The sequence below is a fragment of the Artemia franciscana genome, chromosome 16 (assembly GCF_032884065.1).
Source record: "Artemia franciscana chromosome 16, ASM3288406v1, whole genome shotgun sequence".
In the NCBI taxonomy this organism is placed as follows: Eukaryota; Metazoa; Arthropoda; class Branchiopoda; order Anostraca; family Artemiidae; genus Artemia; species Artemia franciscana.
The window spans coordinates 35,296,742-35,302,809 of record NC_088878.1 but is presented as its reverse complement, the minus strand read 5'-3'; the positions used below and the strand labels follow the sequence as shown (position 1 = coordinate 35,302,809).

Genomic DNA, 6,068 nt, shown 5'->3' with positions numbered 1-6,068 from the left:
TGTAACATGCAAGGCCGTGAGTTAAGAAAAATTTTGTGGGGGACGGGGAATGGGAATATGTATTTTTAAAATCTAGAAAGTGAGAATTTTCATTATTTGCTTGTTTTTCAATCAAAATAGCAGAAAAAATGCAAGTTTTGATACAAAAAAAAATACTGAAAAATAACTGAAACAAAACAAAAAAAGAAACAAAGAAACAAAAAAAGGTCATTAATATAAATGGAAGGCAACTACAAATATATGTTCATTGTTGTACTTACATTAGACTGAGAGAATAAGAAATGATGAGATTTATACCATGACAGATCATACCCCTATCTTTGATGCCATTAGAAAGCGACGATGGATGTATTGGGGGCACATGGTGCGAATGGGTGATGGAAGGCTACCTCATGACATATGGTATTGGATAGCCCCTGGCCTCCGCAAGTCAGAGAGACCTAAAATGACCGTTGGTAGGATGTTAGAGAAGGAGGCGAAGTCTTCGATGGAGGAGCTTTGGTCGAGGGCTCAGGACAGGTTGTCGTGGCGAACCACTGTTGCTGCCTTATGCGCCCTCAAGCGTGGGAGGACCTAAGTCTAAGTAAGTCTAACAAGCACCTCTCCCCCTCCATAACCAAAAATTTAAAATAACAGCACTTGTTGAATCTACACCCTATCGCTCTAGTTGTTCATTTATTAATGTATTGCAAAACCAGTTTTTTGTTAGTTTCTTTCAGCTTAGCGTGAAACAAGACAAAGAGAAGTGACACAATGGATGGAAAATATATAATTTGGGCTATATATTTACATAATAGGGGGAGTGGAAGTAAAGTATTGGGCAGTGTGAAGTTAGAAAACAATTCTTACTACATAATATGCAGAAAATGGCACCTAACACATTATGTATGCAGACCCACTATACTTTTACGAGCGTTATACTTTATACTTTACAAAGCTTTTTACGAGCGTTTTGCTGAAAAATGCAAATCTGCACGCATTGGAAATTTTCTAATAAATGCAAGAAAATATTTTAAAAAAATGAGGCAACTAGCTAAATATTATACCCCCTGCCCATAGGCTAAGCTGGCTATTCACACTGGTTTTTTAAGGTTGGTAGGCTCTATAAGATTTATGATGGAAACAATTCGAATTCCAAATAAGCTAATTTAAAAGCTGAAAAAAAAATCAAATTACTATCCTTAGAGTACGCAATAGACAAAATTAATGAGAATTTGAATCAAAAAAGGGGCTCAAATAATTAATGGACTTTTCAAATGCAAGGCTCATCTAGCTAATTTAGGATGCTATAAGCATAATCTATATTTTTTTTTCTAAATATCTGTTCCCCTTCATCCAGAATAGTCTTCATGCAAATTTTACATGTATCTTAAAAGTAAAGTAGAATAGCGGCTAAGTAGAATAACGTATATAGTGTAGAATAATGTGTGTAGAATACTAAGTAGAATATAGAATAGTGTGTGTAGAATACTAAGTAATAAGTAGAATAGCGAATTCAATAATTTTATCAGTAAATTTCAGTCCGGTGAAGCACCTAAAGTGAAGTCAAGTGAATCGCCGAAAGACACCTCTGTGTTTTAACACCTTAGGGTCCATGCACTTCCACAATTGGATTTTCACAATCCTCTGCGAAAAGTTTACAACGTCCTTTTTCTATCAATCAATCTCAAAAATTCACAAACTAAATTTATTCTTTCAATCGATTGTTCTTCAGTTAATGCTCCTCCGAGTAATTCTGCACATAGTTTTATTCGATGTTCTCTCAAAAACCTTTTAATGTCTGTCCTACAACACTCTGTGCGGACACAATGGATGATGAGGTGTGCTAAGGTCTGACCACAATAGATGCAATCCGGATCTTCTCCATAGAAACGAGAAAGATATGATCTTGTAGCTGCATGCTGTGACTTAAGTCGAAATGCAATTTTTCCTTCTTCTCTCGAGAAACTTTCATATAACTTGTTTTCAAATTTCCTTCTGGTCTTTTTTGTAATCAAAAGAATTCTAGAAAGATTTATATTTTCTTCAAAGCTAAACTGTTTTATCTGCTGTATAATGTCTTCTATCTGGAATATTAATGTTGGTGTCGTTGTTTGCATTATTTGCATGTCTGCACTGGCAGCCATTTTATCTGCTGAATCAGCTGTTCATTACCCTCGATTTTCCTGTGACCAGGTATCCAATGAAGCGATAGCTTTATTTCTGTTGAAAGCAATTGTTGCATGGCTACAAAGCATGAAATCACTTCTCTTGATTGATTTGCTCTGTCACTGAATTCTTTTAAACATGAAACAGTACTTTTAGAGTCTGTACATATTCTAACTTGATCCCCGCGTTGTAATTTTTGATGTAGATATGATACTGCCTGTCGTATAGCAAACACGGATGAAGCGGCTAAAAAGTATAAAATAAACGCTGTACAAACCACAGTTGCCTATTGAAGAAGAATAGAAAGAATAGATAGATTGTGCTAGAAGATCAAAGTCAGATTTCATATTTTCACAAGTAAAAACCCAGAAAATTGTTTTGATAACTGCTTTTAAAAAGTTTTCTATTACTTTTAAGTGTGACTGCCATTTATATTTTTCATCCTATGTTAATGGGATTATTTGGAAGCCTAATTTCCCACTTAGTCAAAGTTTTAATTAGTGATTTGCCTAGAATAAATGAGTCTCTTTGCTGCACCTGCCTTTGCATCTTTTACTGTTTTGATTGGTTATTTAGCCATTTGCAGGTAAAGAAGGTAAAATTCTACTTTATCTACTTTTGGGTAGCCTATTTTAGAAAGGGGTCAGGTTAGGAAAATGTAACTTTCAGGGATGAGTCTACAGGCTAGAGTATGGGTAAACGCATGACAGTTCATATAATTCACTCACCAATAAATTGAAAATACCACTTGATGCCTTTTTATGTTCTTTATGAAAATAATAATTGCATCTATTGCAAATTCAAATTTAAGTACTTTTTAACCTAACTAACCTAAATAACCCTAACCTAAACTAACCTTATTATAAATAATTTTGGCACTGAGAAAATATAGTATTATCTTGCCAAAAACAACTGAGAAAATTATTTTGTTGGAGAATGACTAATAGCTTTAATTGAAAGTATGTCATTGTTAAGAGCTCATAAAGTGCTAAAATTTTGAATTTGCAGAAATTATTTTTGAATTTGAAGAAATTATTATATTTGTAAAGAGCATAAAAAAGGCATAGAGTAGTAGGCTATGTTCACTTTTTATTGGTAAGTCAATATTATGAACTGTCATACATTTACCAAAGTAGCCTATATCCTGGGAAGTTATTTTGGGTAAAATTCTAGTTAATTGACTTCTTGCTATCTCAGAAAGGGTTTAGGCTAGGAAAATGAAACTTTCAGGGATGGATCTACAGGCTAAAGTATATCCCAGGAATGTATTTCAAAGTACCCCCTCCACTCCTTCTCCCTCTAGAGGGCCCTGAAATTTGCCTACATGACAGGTCTATACCTATTGGAATTTTGACAAAACAACATTTTACCTTAATTTTCAGTTTCAAGTTGCTTTTTCTCTGCCTTTAGTTCTGAAAATTCAATTCCTGTTATTTGAGTAAAATTTAGAGCCATATCAATGTTTTTTTTCAAAATTTAGGAAATGTATTTGCATATCTCTAAAACCTTATAAAATGGAATTGAGCAAATTTATGAAGCTGAAAACAATTTTGTTGTACTTCAATTAAGCAGGAAATATACTTTGCAAGATTTCACTTTTATAACACACATATTTTTAAAGGTCAGGGCCCTCTAGAGGGAGGAGGAGTGGTGGTAGTTGCTTCAAAATACCTTCCTGGGACATACTTTAGTCTGTAGATTGATCCCTGAAAGTTTCATTTTCCTAACCTAAACCCTTTCTTAGATAGCAAGAAGTCAATTAACTAGAATTTTACCTTATTTTGAAGTACATATGTCCACTCCTCCCTATAGATGGTCCTGAAATTTGACTACAAGACAGAACAAATTGAAATTTTGACAAATCAACATTTTACCTTGATTTTTAGTTATCAGTATCTTTGTCTATGGCTTTAGTTCTGGAGATACAATTCCTACTATTGTAGTTGAATTGTAAGCAATGTTTTTAATCAATTGTTTTAATTCAGTTATGGTAATCAAAGTTTTGTTTTCAAAATTTAGGAAATGTAGACCTACTTGCTTATCTTTGAAACCTTATAAATTGGGATTGAGCAAAGTTGCAAAGCTGAAAACAATTTAGTTTTTCTTCATTTAAGCAGAAGGTCTATTTTCAAGGTTTTGCTTAAATAACACATAGATTTTCAAAGGTCAGGGCCCTCTAGAGGGAGAATGGATAGAGATATGTACTTCAAAATACCTTCTAGGGACATACTTTAGCCTGTAGACTCATCCCTGAAAGTTCATTTTCATAACCTAATCCATTTCCAAGATAGCCAAAAGTAGCTAAAGTAGAATTTTACTGGTAAAGAGTAATGCTTGTGAAGCAAATTATATACTTGTGTAGCAGAGTTATGCTACATTTTCAAGGGCTGTATCTAGCAACATTAGGAGAGGACCAGGAGAAATGGAGACAGTATAAATTGTTATTGATAAAGTTGTAGTTTAGAGGTCTTAGAAAGCCTCTAAACTTAGAAAAGAGGTCTTAGAAAGCCTCTTCATGTCTTAGAAAGCAGCCTTGCTGAGTGTGGTGAATAGGCCTAAAGCATTCAGGAATGAACCCAGAGCAAGTTATTATACACAGGAAGGTATGCCTTGCTGCTATGTCTACTCTTCTTGTTTTGGTAAAGGTTGAATGGATTCATTCAATTAAATGACCTATAGATGTAAATATATCACTAGATGCCTTTTTATGCTCTTTCTGAATAGCCTATAATAATTGTTCTTTCTGCAAATTTAATTTTAAGCCCTTTACAGGCCCTCAAAGATTATACCTTTTTCTCTTATTTTAGATATCACTTATAAGTTAACATATACCTATATTAGCATCACTTTTATTAAACCTAGTTTATCCATAAACTCAATTGACAAATTCAAGAATCAGTTAATAGATAGGAAACATATAATATGGTCTGTATGTGTGGGAGAGGTTAGAAAGGCTATATTAATTTGAATTTAAAACAATCATTATATTCAAAAAGAGCATAAAATTAGTCATTGGGTGGTATGTTCACCTTATTTGTAGGTCATTTATGTGAATTATCTAATATTTACTTTTATTTCTAGAACTCAGAAGATTACATTAATGACAAATGTACCTGACTAAATTTTGACAAAAAAACTTAGTTTTTAGTTTTTAATTTCTTATTCATTGTCTTTGGATTTTGAAAATGCAAATATCAGCTGATTTTTAAGCTATTGCGCCTGCCAAGGGTTTTTTCATATATGTAACAAATAGGGTATAAGCCTAGGATTGAGGCTATTAAGAGAGAAACTTGTTATGAAAATGATTTACTTTATATTATAGCCCAAGAGAAATTGTAGTTAACCCCACTGCACTTTATCCCCCAAAACCCTAGTGTGCAAATATATAGCTCAAATTATATAATCTATGTGCATTCTGCTACAGATTGCTCTTGTTTTAGCCTGTGTACCTGTAAGTTGGATTAAAAATGACCAAATCAAGAAACAGAACATATATAGGAAATATGTGATTTGGGCTTTACATATAGCCTATATTTACTCTCTTTAAGTGAGCAATTGTGTATGTTTTAAAGTACAATTATAGAAAAAATGCTTTTTGCTATCTTGGAAAGCAGTTAGGTTAGGAAAATAAAATTTTCAGTCATAAATCTAGGGCCAAAATTAATATGGGAAGGTATTGCCAAGCTGCTATCTTAACCCTCTTCTGATTTTTATGTACATATGTATGATTTTTATAACCTGATTCTGATTTCTATTTCTATTGTAATTTAGACAAAACAACATTATGCCTTGTTTTCAGTTTATATGTTTCTACTTTTGATTTGGAAATAAAATTCCTGTTATTTGAGTAGAATTTTAAGCCATATCATTTTTTTTTATTTGGGAAATGTATTTGCAGATCTTTGAAACTTCATAAATTG

The 6,068-nt window shown here is 32.9% G+C and overlaps 1 protein-coding gene across 2 annotated transcripts in view; it reads left to right on the top strand.

The window, feature by feature from the left end:
- The first annotated feature begins 2,392 nt into the window (after window positions 1-2,392).
- The window catches only part of LOC136037390 (large proline-rich protein BAG6-like), a 73,178-nt gene continuing 69,502 nt past the window's right edge, over window positions 2,393-6,068 (top strand). Inside the window, exon 1 of one of the 2 annotated variants that reach the window (XM_065720134.1) lies at window positions 2,393-2,505. The gene's annotated coding sequence lies outside the window, so the exon portion shown is untranslated. Of the gene's footprint in view, window positions 2,567-6,068 lie in introns of both variants that reach the window. The other variant, XM_065720135.1, reaches the window with a different exon arrangement.